At 39.1% G+C, this 16,165-nt stretch overlaps 1 protein-coding gene across 2 annotated transcripts in view; it reads right to left on the reverse strand.

Annotated features, from left to right (window-relative positions):
• LOC124555454 overlaps positions 1-15,837 on the reverse strand; it is an 83,897-nt gene extending 68,060 nt beyond the window's left edge. For both annotated transcript variants that reach the window (XM_047129376.1, XM_047129375.1), the window contains exon 1: positions 15,775-15,837. The gene's annotated coding sequence lies outside the window, so the exon portion shown is untranslated. The remainder of the gene's footprint in view (positions 1-15,774) is intronic.
• Positions 15,838-16,165: the final 328 nt, after the last annotated feature.

The raw sequence follows: 16,165 nt of genomic DNA on the forward strand, positions 1-16,165 counted from the left end.
CCCTCCACCATCAGTGCCCTCCTCATCCCCACATTAACGCGCCTAACAGCCGCATTAAGGTGAGGCCAATCATGATGCTGAAACAGTTGCACGAAATGCACATTAGTGCCACCAGTTTGAGTAGCTATCTTAACCAAGTCACCACTGACATCATATTCCCTGTCCCTATCAAGACAGTTCCCTGCTCCACCCACTATCACTACCTGACCCTCCTTCGTAAAATTCTTACATAACTCCCCTATGCTTTCAGTCACCTGAGCCAACCCTGCACTAGGCTTCATAAATGCTGGTGACCTGGTACTCACTCCTCAACACTTCCTGCAACTGCTGGCCCACACCTTTACTGTGGCAACTACCTAGCAGCTGAACCTCCTTTCTGCTAGACTTTGCAACTAACCTAGGCTTCCTAATTGCTGAGGACTGCTGCAAGTTCCCTACATCTACAGCTACATGAGGCTCCTCTCCACTCAACTCTGACAGTTGGTCGTATCTATTGCATGTATGAAAAGTAAAACTGTCTTAATACCTCCTCTTCCTAGCTACCTTCTTGCCAACTGCCAGTTCCCATTCCCCACCACCCTTCACCCTCCTCAACCTATCTAATTCCTCCTTTGCACATTGTAAATGCACCTGAAGGGCACAGACCTTATGCTCCTGCTCCTCTATTAACTTGTTTCTACTACAGATTCTACATTCCCAGGAGAGGATCTCCCTGAAATGACCACAGGCTTCCCCACTGCATTCCCCCCCCCCCCCCCCCCCCCAATGAAAATACTTTGAACAAATCCCACACTGTAATCCACTAATCACAAACCTACAACAGAGCCCACACTTTTCACTCATGGTAAAATTTTACAGTTACTGATAAAAAAACTATACATCTACGTTACCATGATTCAGTTACACCAGTAGAACTATTTAAGAACTAACAATAATGGTCTCAAAATTCTCTGCCTACTAAGAAAGCAGCTACTTGTATTAATACTACTACGACACAGCCAACACCAATACCAGCAAAACTTCACAAAATTATTAGCTAAAACCAAAAAGTTAAAACGACCACTGTAACACTAAGTGAAGTTAAAACACTGAATGCAAATTTTACTGAAATATTTCACTAGGAAGAATAATAAACATCAGTTGAAAACTGTTGTTGTTGTGGTCTTCAGTCCTGAGACTGGTTTGATGCAGCTCTCCATGCTACTCTATCCTGTGCAAGCTTTTTCATCTCCCAGTACCTACCGCAACCTACATCCTTCTGAATCTGCTTAGTGTATTCATCTCTTGGTCTCCCTCTACGATTTTTAGCCCCCACGCTGCCCTCCAATACTAAATTGGTGATCCCTTGATGCCTCAGAACATGTCCTACCAACCGATCCCTTCTTCTGGTCAAGTTGTGCCACAAACTTCTCTTCTCCCCAATCCTATTCAATACTTCCTCATTAGTTATGTGATCTATCCATCTAATCTTCAGCATTCTTCTGTAGCACCACATTTCGAAAGCTTCTATTCTCTTCTTGTCCAAACTATTTATCGTCCATGTTTCACTTCCATACATGGCTACACTCCATACGAATACTTTCAGAAATGACTTCCTGACACTTAAATCAATACTGGATGTTAACAAATTTCTCTTCTTCATAAACGCTTTCCTTGCCATTGCGAGCCTACATTTTATATCCTCTCTACTTCGACCATCATCAGTTATTTTGCTCCCCAAATAGCAGAACTCCTTTACTACTTTAAGTGCCTCATTTCCTAATCTAATTCCCTCAGCATCACCCGACTTAATTAGACTACATTCCATTATCCTTGTTTTGCTTTTGTTGATGTTCATCTTATATCCTCCTTTCAAGACACTGTCCATTCCATTCAACTGCTCTTCCAAGTCCTTTGCTGTCTCTGACAGAATTACAATGTCATCAGCGAACCTCAATGTTTTTATTTCTTCTCCATGAATTTTAATACCTACTCTGAATTTTTCTTTTGTTTCCTTTACTGCTTGCTCAATATACAGATTGAACAACATCGGGGAGAGGCTACAACCCTGTCTCACTCCCTTCCCAACCACTGCTTCCCTTTCATGTCCCTCGACTCTTATAACTGCCATCTGGTTTCTGTACAAATTGTAAATAGCCTTTCGCTCCCTGTATTTTACCCCTGCCACCTTTAGAATTTGAAAGAGAGTATTCCAGTCAACATTGTCAAAAGCTTTCTCTAAGTCTACAAATGCTAGAAACGTAGGTTTGCCTTTCCTTAATCTTTCTTCTAAGATAAGTCCCCCATTCCTGTCAATTGCTCCCTTATGCTCTCCCTGAATCTCTGTACAACCTCTGGTTCTTTTAGTTTATCCAGGTCCCATCTCCTTAAATTCCCACCTTTTTGCAGTTTCTTCAGTTTTAATCTACAGGTCATAACCAATAGATTGTGGTCAGAGTCCACATCTGCCCCTGGAAATGTCTTACAATTTAAAACCTGGTTCCTAAATCTCTGTCTTACCATTATATAATCTATCTGATACCTTTTAGTATCTCCAGGGTTCTTCCATGTATATAACCTTCTTTCATGATTCTTAAACCAAGTGTTAGTTATGATTATGTTGTGCTCTGTGCAAAATTCTACAAGGCGGCTTCCTCTTTCATTTCTGTCCCCCAATCCATATTCACCTACTATGTTTCCTTCTCTCCCTTTTCCTACACTCGAATTCCAGTCACCCATGACTATTAAATTTTCGTCTCCCTTCACAATCTGAATAATTTCTTTTATTTCATCATACATTTCTTCAATTTCTTCGTCATCTGCAGAGCTAGTTGGCATATAAACTTGTACTACTGTAGTAGGTGTGGGCTTCGTATCTATCTTGGCCACAATAATGTGTTCACTATGCTGTTTGTAGTAGCTTACCCGCATTCCTATTTTCCTATTCATTATTAAACCTACTCCTGCATTACCCCTATTTGAATTTGTGTTTATAACCCTGTAGTCACCTGACCAGAAGTCTTGTTCCTCCTGCCACCGAACTTCACTAATTCCCACTATATCTAACTTCAACCTATCCATTTCCCTTTTTAAATTTTCTAACCTACCTGCCCGATTAAGGGATCTGACATTCCACGCTCTGATCCGTAGAACGCCAGTTTTCTTTCTCCTGATAATGACATCCTCTTGAGTAGTCCCCGCCCGGAGATCCGAATGGGGGATTATTTTACTTCCGGAATATTTTACCCAAGAGGACGCCATCATCATGTAATCATACAGTAAAGCTGCATGCCCTCGGGAAAAATTACGGCTGTAGTTTCCCCTTGCTTTCAGCCGTAGTTGAAAACTAAAGCACCAAATTTACTAAACGACTTCAACACACTGAAAACTCTAAAAAACACACAGCGAGTGAACGATTACAAAAGTTTATTAAGTCATTATTTCGCCACAAACAGCACGCAACACTGCTGAAATCTATTAAATTTAATAACTGTATTACAGAGCACATATAAGTTTGTCAGTACTTAGCTTATAACCACTACAGCTGCAGTGCACGCCGTAAAATGTAAACACACTACTGAGGTGCAAGGCTTAGACGAACGACAAAAGCACACTCACAAATAATAGACCACTTGAGTCAATAACACAGGAAGAAAAACTGAGATTAATGAAAATCCACTAATAAGTTACTTTTATGGCACAATATTAACACAAATAAACCTTAAAATAAGTAAATGAAGTCTAAAATTTATAAAATATTAGCGAGCTATTTCAACAGCAGTGCAGCAGACGTGACGTCACACCAAAGATCCTTTGCTTGGCTATCAGAAGATCTCTGTACAATGGATACCCCGGATGCTAACTCCTGAAATGAAAGCGCACGGCATCCTCCATACAGTCCAGATTTAGCACTGTCTGACTTCCATCTGTTCCCGATAATGAAAGATGATCTCCAGGGACATCACTGTGCTTCTGATGAAAACAATGAGAGAACTGTGATACGGTGGTTGCCAAAACAGAGTGTTGACTTCTTTTGTGACAGCTTTAGAAAATTTGTTCATCATTGGCAGAAATGTATCCACTGGGCTGGTGATTATGTGAAAAAGTGAATATTGGTAATTAAAGATCATTTTCTAAGGATTATTTCTGCATTTGATTTATTAAAATATTCCTATTCAAACCCAGTTAATGAAGGAGGCATTACTTTTCATTCAACCCTTGTATGAATCAAAAAAATAAAAATTATTAGTAATCTACAACTATACAAAACAAAAGGGCTTTAATTTGACTGCCTACAACTTTATACAGATATATATGGACACTAATATTAGGACATGAAAAATTGGAATAAAAGTATATGAAATAAACAACTTAACTATTAAAAAATCCAGTCATCATACACTCGTCAAAGGTTTACTGTCCATCTGCTCTCTACAGTCGAAAACTATTTTCACTACCAACCCTCTATGCCAAAACTAACAAAAAGGAAACACTGAACCTTGCCCCTTGTAGTTTATGGGCCTGTCCATCCATTATGTTTTCCTACTCACTCTCAACTACCTTCAGATTAACTTAAGAGATTTCAAATTTGCATCAAGTCATTCTCATAGGCTCCTTTCACAGTAGTGCCAACCTCTCAATGGAAGAGAGAGAAAAAAAACTTGTAGTCTTCAAGCATATGCTAACCTGTTCATCTTTCCAGCAAATAATAGCTCTACCACTGTGGTGATGAATTACCTGGTAGGAGGTCTCCACAAAAGGTTGAACTCTTCCACTGTCATACCTTGCACTGGTCATCCCATTACAGAAGGCCAGCATGAACTCCCATTTCGTACATGAATCTCTGGGAACATACAAGTTACCTGCCTAGCTTCTACTTTTAGGGATGAGAATTTGTCTCATTCCAAAGACTTGAGAAAAACCTCCAAAATATGGAGAGTCTTGTAAAATTGAGAAATGTTAATCTCTGCTGCCCTCTCTTGACTTGGATGCATATCGATGGAATATTATGTCAGAACTTTTATCTACAAGTATGGTTACTCAAATAACCTGTGAAATGACTAGCCACAACTGTTGTGGTTATAAACAAGTATGTTATGTGCGCAAAATTAACAGCTGCACTTATCAAAATGTGGCTTTCAACAGCTGCATTTTCAGTTGCTTTGAATGTCTGTTCTAAGTTAACTCAGCAATAGCAGTTTATTTTGGAGATTAAATGCAGTAGAACTAAAACCAGTTTAGATGGAATTCAGAAATAGATGAATTTTTCTTTCAACTGAATAAAGCTCAGTCATCAGGATAAAATATATGAACACAGTTTATTCAAATATTAATATCATAATGTTCACATATTAATGGTTCGCTGATTTTGCACCTAGCACCTTTTTAGGTGCAGTCCAAACATATTAGCTCAGTGCTTGTTTGGAGATGCAGAGCATCAAAAACTTATATTTCATTTGAGGAATAAAGGGCAACATCACACATTACTGTACAGAAGGCAAAGATACATGATACATGAATAGAACTCGGTTTGGATTGGAAAGTAGTGGAAGTACCCTCCTCCCTGCTCTTCCATATGATGGCTTGCTGGGTATAGATGTAGATGAAAAGAATTTTATCTGTCTACAGGCCAGTGATAATGAGAATAGTGCTGCATTCTACAAGGTGGTTTCTGGACAACACTCCAAAAAAGCTGAAGACATTTCAGTCTTCTGCTTTACAAATGCTCAGAATTCACGTAACACATTAGAATAGTCCACTACAAGCAATCACATGGTGAATAAAAGCAAAACAATTTATCCATTTCCACAAAGATGGGCAAAATATCAGCAGCAGAGACACTGAAACTGACAGAATCGAAGACTTCTGTTTATGACTGCACTTAGTAAGGCACAACGTATGCCTTTTAAAAAAAATGTTTGTCCCTTTTTGTAAATAAAAATCAAAACTTCAATTTTTAGTCTCGTGTGTATTGATACTGTCACAGTAATTCATTCCCACACAACCGTCAACGTCAATTTGCCTTCTGTGGCAGAACACTTCTTTTAAGTTTCCTGATAAATTCAACTGATGTTAGCATGAGGTTTTTCAACTAGTGTGGCTAATCCTATGTGTCTAAATATTTATTGTACTTGTGAAACAGATGACTTCTTAAAATTTTATTTTATTTGATGCACAGCTTCCTATTCATATGTAAAATATATGTGAAAGCATCTACAATCTGGAAGGAACATCCTTGTTAACACAAGGATTTGTTTCCTAATCAAGTTTAAAGGCTGAAATATGTTGGTATCCAAATAACTTTTACATTTAGTGTATGCAAAGAGTGAGCAAAACTAGGTGAGGAAATAAATACTTAGGGCTACAACAAAGAAAACTTATCTAGTGCACATGTACCACACTTATGTCGATACAATCAAAAGATTATATCCCTAACATACATACAAAACTTTCAACCCCCCCCCCCCCCCCCCAAAAAAAAAAAAAGAAAAATAAATTTTAGAATGAACAGTTTCTAGTTGACACCTGAACGCCTTGAAATATTTCTAGATTCTTCAAATGATGAATCATGCTGACTGAATCTAATATCAGACAAATTTACAATGTTCCACTTTATTTGCTGAGACATTTACAGAAATTTCTCAAGCACATGATTTTCTCTAGTTGCCATCAATACGCACTGCAAGTCTTGTGTGTGGTACAATTCTCAATGATCTGTAGTGCATGTATTGTAGTGGTTTTTTCACTACCTGGCATGTTGCTGTTCACCATCTGAAATCCAACCAACAGCAATTATTTGTTATTTGCTATTTAGCAGTTATGGGATGTTCTTTTAATATCTTATGTTTGTATTTTACAGAATATTTGGTGTTTGCATAAACAGCTGCACTCTACATCCAGGAGGTCAATTCTTTTCTGACTGCATGTTTGCATTCATAATAAACATGCTTCCAGTACAATTTGTTGTATTTAATTGATGACCCTGCCTTCAGATTTGGACTTATCATGGTTTTGACATGACATTGTTTGGTGGAGATGCTGGACACTGCAGACATCTACATCACGGTGGCTCCACTCAATAACATGAAAGCCACTGCTTACACGGACAGGAACCAAATACAAGCAGTGCCGCATTAAGTTAGCTGCACATGAGGCATCCTTCAGTGTTTTCTGTGGACACTGGTCAGGACCAGATAAAATGGCTGAAAGGACTAGACCAAGTCACCAGATATAACAGGTGGGATTATATGACGTGGCTGGCAAGTGCATACTTTTACACAGATGGCACAGCCCAGGAATCATTCGAGAACAATGAAGAGAAGCTTAACAGTTGGGACAAATTAAAGCTGAACTACAGAAAACAGCTGGTGACAATCGATAGCAAGTCCACTTAGCAGAACAGCAGGACCCATTGTAATGGCAAAATGACAGTCACACATACAGAATGTTCTGGCCTTTTGCAAAGTCTGATGAGAGACATATGATTGTCTCTCAAATTCTGTCCCTATAGCAGTTGTGGAAGAAGGCTGTGACCTTGCTTTTCTCATTCACCAGGTTGTAAGAAGACATACAGCATTTTATGACAGCTATAACTGTCAGACTGAATACACAAAGAGAGAGATCAGCCACGCATATCAACCCCATACATCAGGATGGAAGAGAATGTTGAAGAGGAAGTGTCTCAATCTTTGGCACCCATATCCATTGTCAGTCGAATCCACCTTGGAAAAGAGACTGTGGCAACTCAGACTTATGTTGCCACCATCAAATCACAAACCAGGGTCTGACCAACACAGGTACAACCAACTCGCCCAGTAAGTACAACACCCTGCCACAGAACAGACATTTGAAGGATGAAAAACTACACACTTGACCGGGTTCATGGAATGAGCTGGGCACATTGTGCACTAGTTTAGTGGAAGAAAGTGAGTTTTTGACGATTATTACTCCACAAGATGTCAAATTTCAGAAGAATCCTATTCACATCAGTCAACTGCAGGTAACTATAGTCGATGTGTATGCCAAAAATCATTACCATGCCCTCAGTGAGGTCACTTCCCAACACACTGTAGCCATTCTCCTTTTGCCATATAGAGGTATCAGCTGCTCACCTGCCTGCTGAATTTCTAAAAGCTGAACGAGGTGACCATCTACAAATGTGAGGCTGCCACAGATGAAAATACTTCATGGAGGACAGGAAATCTCTTCTACATCATCATCAATTCATCAATGATCAACAAGTCCAAGTCCAAGTAGACTCAATGGCTTCCTTTCCTGTATTATCAGATGCTTATCATTGTCAGGTAAACAAGACTATTCTCCATGATACTAATGCAACTGTGCTCAAGGTTGCAAATATGAAATACACCCAGACAACAGTAACATTGCAAAAATAACTATCAATGACAAAACACAGTCCTTAGCATTTGTTGTTTTAACAGAATATCATTGTGATGTCAGTCTTGGATAGGACTTTTTGTAGGCATCAAAAGCAGTCATGAAGAGCGGAAGGTCAGTGCTCCAGATTGACAAAGCTGTTCAAATAGGCACCCATAAAGATTGCTCTGGGCAGTTGTTCATAATTTAAGATTTTGCAATCCCATCATCATCGATGAGATTAGTTTGTAGTGTCAGTTGAGATGCTCAGTTAAATTGTGAAGCTTTTGTCACTTGCAAAAAGCTGCTCAGGCTCACAAAAGAAATCTACAAGTCAGAGATATCATAAGGATTGTAGGTAGTCAAGGAGAACTTTGGGCAACTAATTATCAAGAGCACATTATCTCTGTAGGTGTGTACATAGGGGGACAGCCAAACCACTCCATGAAAGGTATCAGTGTCACAGAGAAGAACTGTGCTCTGCTACCACTACGGATAGAGCAAGGGAGCAAGCTACTATCAAACTGCCAATACAATCTGGCCTGACAGAGGATAGTCAGCATGTGATAGCTATTCTGTGCCAATTTTTGGATACTTTCAAATCTGGTGTGAAGAAAAGTTGGACCAAGCAGCCTGTCATAAAATACATCAACACTGGGGATCATCCAGTGTGTCACCAGCAGGAAGTGGAGAAAATGCTGCAAGGTGACACCACTGAACCTTCTGGGAGTCCTTCGTCTTCTCTGGTGGTCCTTATGATGGACAGTACATACCATTTCTGCATCGACTGGCAATGACTGGACAAAATCGTGAAGAAAGATTTCCATCCATTGCCGTACATTGATGGCACTATTGATTGCTTGAAACGTGTGAAGTATTTCTCAACTATGGACACACAGAGAGGCTACTGGCAAATCAATGTTCAAAGTTACACAGTTTGGATTATGAAACCCTCCAGCCACATCTGAGCATAAGTTGGACAACTTACTTCTACACTTCAAATGCATACTGTGTCTTTGCAATGTGGATGACACTGTAATCTTTTCAAAGACAGCTGAAGAACACCAAGGCCATCACACAACCCTATATAATTGTATTCAGAGTCTAGGTCTCCACCTGAATCCTAAAGAAATATAAGTCTTTCTTTGTCCTTAATGAAGTGTTAACATCCTCTCCAGTACTAAAATTGTGTGACGAGAATCCTGAGACAGAATTTTACAATGACACTAGCATTAATGGGATAGGTGCAGTTCTACTGAAAATTAAGGAAGGCATTGAAAAGGTAATAGCTTATGCTTTCAGAATACTCTCCAAGTCAGATAACAACTCTACAACTGAGAAAGAAAGCCTTGAAGCTGTCTGTGTCATCAACAAACTTGGCCATATTCATTTGGCAAACCACTCACTCTTTTGATGGACCACCATTCCCTATGCTTGCTGATGAGCCTGACAGATCTGTCGGGTCATCTGCCAAAATTGCCACTGAGGCTTCAGGAATAAGTCACAATGGTATACAAAAACTGACATAAACACATGGAGACAGACTGCCTTCCAAGGAATCCTTTGGCAGATAGCACTGCAGCATTGCAGTTATCACTGCATTACATGATATAGCTGCTGAACAGCACTATTTAAAGCATACAAGCCTTGAAGGAGGAGGAACTGACCAAAGGAGAATTCAAATTATTTACTGCAGCATTGTATAAGAGGAGCAATGATGCGATGGGGCAGAAATGGTTGCTCATCATACCAGCTTATCTGTCACCTTGGATTCATTAATCTGGACAGAATCAGATGCAGGTATCACTGGCCAGGCCTCTACCGATCCGTTAAGACACTCTGTGAGCCACTGTAAAGAATGCCAATGATGGAAGTACAGGGCAAAATGATCTCCGGAGTATCTGGTACCAATGCAATCTGCAGTAGCTCCATTCCACTGAAATGAAATCTACGTCTTGGGAAGGTTTCTGCAGTCACCAAATAGGAATTGATGAACAATGGTTTGCACTGACTACCTCACCTGCCATGCTGTTCAATAAAGCTGTGTTAACTTCTGAAGCTTCAGAAATTGTGAAGTTCCTTGTAGAAGACAATAGTCTGAAACATGGTGCACGCAATGTGGTGATCTCTGATCCTGGAAAAGTTTTGTCTATGCTATTATAGAGGTAATTTCACATAGCGACTTCACCCACAGACAACAACTAGCTACCATCCATTGATGGATCACAGAATGCTTTAATATGACATTGGCAGTTATGCTCTCAACGTATGCTGTGAAACAGAATTTGGGACGATGACATACAAGGCAAAGCAAGACACCACAATTCAGTAAATATTAGCAGTTCCAGTGTACCGTAATGTATTCACCTATTTTCACAATCTTCTCACAAATGATCAGGGTGGTAAGTATTACATACAAAAGTTTTATGTTTTTATTTTTAATACTTTCTGACATGTTCCACACCCACGAGAATCATCTCATTTTTGGGTCCACGGAACGAAAACTGAATCCAATCAAGTCAAATCTAATATGCTTCATGTCACTCTTTCTGCTGCATGGCCATGAGAATGAGACAACAATGGATATATTGTTCCCATGTCAACTGAACGATACTCAGGATGATTACGTGAAGCATCTCATCACCAGGATTGAAGAAGCAATGCAACTGCCTTGAATATGGACTCTGGACATCAAGGAGAAAGATAAAGAGCAACAGTAACATCAGTAAAATACAGCGCAGTAGACTTGGTTTGGATTTTTATAACCATGCTACAAGATGGACTATCAAAAGAGTTACTGAAGCACTAACCTGGGCCATACTGTATCCTCTGTCGGACATCACACTTGGAGGCAAAGAATTAGAAAAAAAATCAAAAAGCTTGCATGTCATATCAATAGTTTATTCATTCTGAAAATAATACTCATGTGTCACAGCATTCAGTTCTGGGACCACTCCTGTTCTTGCTACATATGCATGAACTCTCACCATTCATTGAAATAGCAGAAATGCTTCATAAAGAAGTCAAAAGTGTAGTGACTTCAGCTATGTCTTCTGTCTGAAGCCCCACTGCAGTCCAGAGGGGCAGATTGCCAATGGGAGGTTCGAGGAAATTGAAGACCCACCCTATAATCATGAACCTTCAACTGAGTGGCCTACCTATGAAACTCATCATAGTTAAGAGGATGTAACACCAGAAGGATCCACAAGCACCACCATAGACAGGAGTATTGAGAAGACCTATATCTGGGGCAATGTAGTTGGTTCCAGCGATAAATTCTGAAATAGTGGGTCAGTGTTTGTCCACAAGAAGGAGCAATGCTGCGAGCTGTGGTGTATGCAGTGTAGTCTAATGGTTAGCATTTGCTGCTTGGTGTGCTGCGGGTCACCAGTTCAACTCTGATCACTAGCAGTTATTTGTTGTTTAGTATTTATCACCTCTGGAAGGTTCTTTGCATCTCTTATGTCTGTATATCCTGGAATATTCCCCGTTTCTATAAATAACAGCATTCTGTAACATTCAGTGTTTGTATAAATAGCTGTACTCTTTGTCTAGGAGGTCCTTCTCTTCTGGCTGTACGCTGGTGTTCATACTTCCAGCAATATGTATTGTATTTCACTGACGGTCCTACCTTTGGATTTGGATTTTATTTTGGTTATGATATGGTAATACTTATAGAGAAGAATAACAAAAAAAAATCAAAAAGCTTGCATGTCATATCAAGAGTTTATTAATTCTGAAAATAAAATTAAAACAATATGAAACATAGATGCAAAATGGTAAAGTCTACAAAGAAACATGATGGACCTAGTAATTAAAGATAATGACCACATGGTTCAACTACCAAAAATATATTAATTATGTGTTTGGTATTTTTATTATTTATTCAGTATTTTACTATTTAGTATTTAACAATTAGTTTCTAAATATAAATGATAAACTTGGTTCACAATCAGTAAAAGGAAATCAGTACCACAAGCATTCAATCAATTCGAGATCCCAACAACTTCTGCCAAGGAACTCAAGAAAATAAATAACTTCTTAAAACCAAAAACGGTCACTGGGTTGATAAAATTTCATGCAAAACATTAAAGTCATAGTCTTCTGGTATAGCTACTGTACTCCGCCTTAGATTTAATGCATCACATTCACTAGGTGTGTTTGCCATTGTTAAATTCCCGTTTAAGAAAAGTAGTAGGGCAGGTGTTAGTAACTACTGACCTGTGTCACTATTAATTTCTACTCAAAACTTTTGAAAATGGGTTTAAGAATGGCCAAGCATATTTTCAAATTTAATATTGTGAAATAATCACAAGAGGGATTCTAGAAGGGCCTCTCCACTGGAAATGCCTTGTTGTATTTCACTGACCATCTATTAAAACAGCTGAATGACAGTACTGCACCTACTGGGAGTTTTCATGGTCTGCCTAGGGAATCTGACTGAAAACCACAACATTCTCTAGTAGAAAGTTGAAATTTTATGGCTTTCTAGGTACAGTGAGTAAGTGATTCACTTCACATTTAACTGACAGGAAGCAAACGACCATGTTACACAGCACATTTAGCTATCATGATTAATCTCCTACTGAGTGGGGAGGAATTTCTACTTGTGTGTCACAACATTCAAATCTGGGACCACTCCAGTTCTTGCTACATATAAATGAACTTCCATCGTTCACTGATTAGTTTTGGGTAAATGATCTAGCACTTAACTTACTCTTCAGTTACGATTCAAGCATCTATATCAAGCCTAACAGACCCAAGCTAACAGAAAGAGCAATAAATGAAATACCTTCTAGTGGTACTGATTAATTTTGGGTAAATGATGTAGCACTTAACTTGCAGAAAACACAGTTCTTTCAGTTCTGCACAAGGCAAGAAATAACATCAGAAGTAATGTAGCATTGGGTGCAGGAAACACAGAAAACTGAGTGCTCAAAATCCCTGGGTATGTATACTGATCATAACATGAATTGAGAACTGCCCATTGTAGATGATCTCAAATGCTTGAGTTCAGCAAAATTTCCTCCCCAAGTAATTGTCAATATTGGTGATAGAAGTGTTAGAAAATTAGCTTATTTTGCACACTTCCATTCACTGGTATCACATGGAATAATTTTCTGGTACAATTCCATACATGGACACAAAGCATTCATTACACAGAAACATGCTGTAAGAATAATATCTTGCCCATCTTTGAACTTTGTGCAGGCACCTGTTTAAGACATTAAGCTTACTAACAAAACACCGAAAATGCATTTACTCTGTTATGACGTTTATTATGAACAATGTTGGGCATCAAGGTGAATTGAAGGGCTTATTTCAGTAGTGGTACAAGTCCTTTTTTGTTCATTCTGAGATACAGAGTCCTAAAGTTAAATGATCGCTGAAAAATCTGCAGTTGAGATATCAGAAATATTCAAGTATATATACTTGAATATTTCTGGTATCTCAACTGCAGATTTTTCAGCGCTAATTTAACTTTAGGACTCGGTATCTCAGAATGAACAAAAATGGACTTCTACCACTATTGAAATAAGCCATTCAATTGAGCTCAATTGGCATGTGGATTAACATTCCGTCTTTTAATTCTGTACCAGAGCTGATCAATTGTAGTGGTTGACTAGTGGTGGTGTGCCAGTCGCAACGTAAGCCATGACCACATCTTTTCAGTGGGAGAGTGCTGGCGAAGGTAACAGCAAATGCTATCTGTATTGACGTAGGTTATGACAGCATGAGAAGCATGCAATCTTTTTTTTACCTTGTTAAAATACAATGTCGGTCGATCTCGAAGTTAGGACAAACTGAATACGAGTTCATCGTGTTGAGTACCAAATGGTACACCAACAATCATGGTACGATGTTGAAAATACGTTAGCAATCTCTGCCCTCATTTAGTTTAAGAGTAATTAGCATTCCTAGTCAAAAAACATTGTGTCGCATGAATAAAAAAATACATTCTCGGGAGAAGATTTTCAGAGCAAAAGAACATTCTCTGACAAAGTTCTCAACTTCATATGAATGTAAAATTCGACGCATATTGTATGCCGAGGGTGTTCTTTCTGACTACCGCCCCCCCCCCCCCCCCCCAATTTCTTGAGAACGTTTATGGTGATGGTGTGTGTGTGTGTGTGTGTGTGTGTGTGTGTGTGTGTGTGTGTCCGGCACAGAACCCACGCGTAATATTACATTTCACTTAACTCGCTCAAACACACAAACTCTTCATTGTAAAAATATGGTACTGTCGCCAGTGTCTTCTGAAAGAATTGTATTACATTTGATATTACTTTTATGTTACGCAACATATTATTAAGACGATTACGGGCAGTTCGCGAAAATGCATATACTGTCGATGATACAGAGTTTTCGACATGCGGGAAACTTTTTTGCTATTGAAATTTGGTTAATACATTATGCGAACGAGATCTTACGAATACATCACATTTTCATCTACTCCAAACCGGAAGTCTCTCTAGAATTTTCTAACGCGATATAATTTTGGTTGAATATGACGCATAACTTCTCTCCGCAAGTACTTAAGCGGTCGCCCGCCCGGTTTCGGTACAAGAAACAGCGCTAGGTTTGTAAAAAACCAGTTATTTACTTTTCTGATCCATCTACTTATTTCTAACATAGCAAAATATAAGTTTCGTGCTGTGAGCAAACATGATGATGAACATCTGAAAATATCAATCTCGTGTGTACCTAAGTTGTCTCCTGTACATCAGTCTGAAAACCTGAGTCTGTTAAATAACACAAAAATGTTTTCATTTTCGCTTCGTTCGAAAGCTCGCGCTAGCTTCTCATGATTTCTGGGAAAAAAGTGTGCGAGCTGAATAATGTTTTAGTTGCTCAAAGTACATGAACTTCTACAGTTTCTCCCCCTTATTTTTTCGGGCTACGTATATCTTGTTTTGCCTTCCGAGCAAAATGAATTCTGCTATTTTTACTTAAGAAAAAAAAATGGATAAAACTTAACCTCAACACAGCTCACTCAACTCTCTTAAGTCTGCTACAGAGATCGCTTCAGAAAAAAAAACAGAGAATGTTCTCTGCTTGTAAGCAACTTCTCTTGCTTAATTCATACGAAACCAGCGAATGATGATGTCACTGAGCAACGTCCCCGGCCCTTTTACACAAGCTGCAAACATTTTCGCTTGTAGAATATTCTCCGACTCGCTTTGTTCATGCGAACCTGAGAATTTTCTTTCCGAGAATAAACACCGTTTTATTCATTCGACCCACTGTTCATGAAAGAGAATACCAAACCTAGTGCAAACATCAACATTTGATATAGCCTATTTCCGACAATCACTTTTCAGCTAGATTCGGCGGAGGCGCAGCTACTGGAGGCATATTAGCACAAGTAAATACGATTATGATACATTTGTTGAGGTTTTCGGGGGAGAATTATCGCACCTGAACACTATTTAGACGTCACGCCCGTTAACCCGCTGTCACAGCCGGTCGCTTCAGATCACGTGATCTGAATTCGCATAGCTGCTCTCGATTGTTTTCTCGCGGAACTGCGGTATTCGCAAAAGATTCTCAATTGTTTTCACGCGGGAAGTCCATATACAAAGCGCGGTAGCTTATGTGCGTGGATGGTGGCGTCCACATTTGTACGAAAAAGACATTTATGGAACTCATAGTTTGCAGGTTTCAAGGATATCTTGTATACTGCAGGACAAAAAGAGAAGTGCGAAACAACGCAAAAAAATGTTGGTTTAAAAAAATGTCATCACATAGTACAGAAAGTGGGTTAATCCCATAGTGCTCAGAGTCAGTACAGAAAGTGGGATTTCACACA

This window comes from Schistocerca americana, chromosome X, assembly GCF_021461395.2.
Source record: "Schistocerca americana isolate TAMUIC-IGC-003095 chromosome X, iqSchAmer2.1, whole genome shotgun sequence".
Classification (NCBI taxonomy): domain Eukaryota; kingdom Metazoa; phylum Arthropoda; class Insecta; order Orthoptera; family Acrididae; genus Schistocerca; species Schistocerca americana.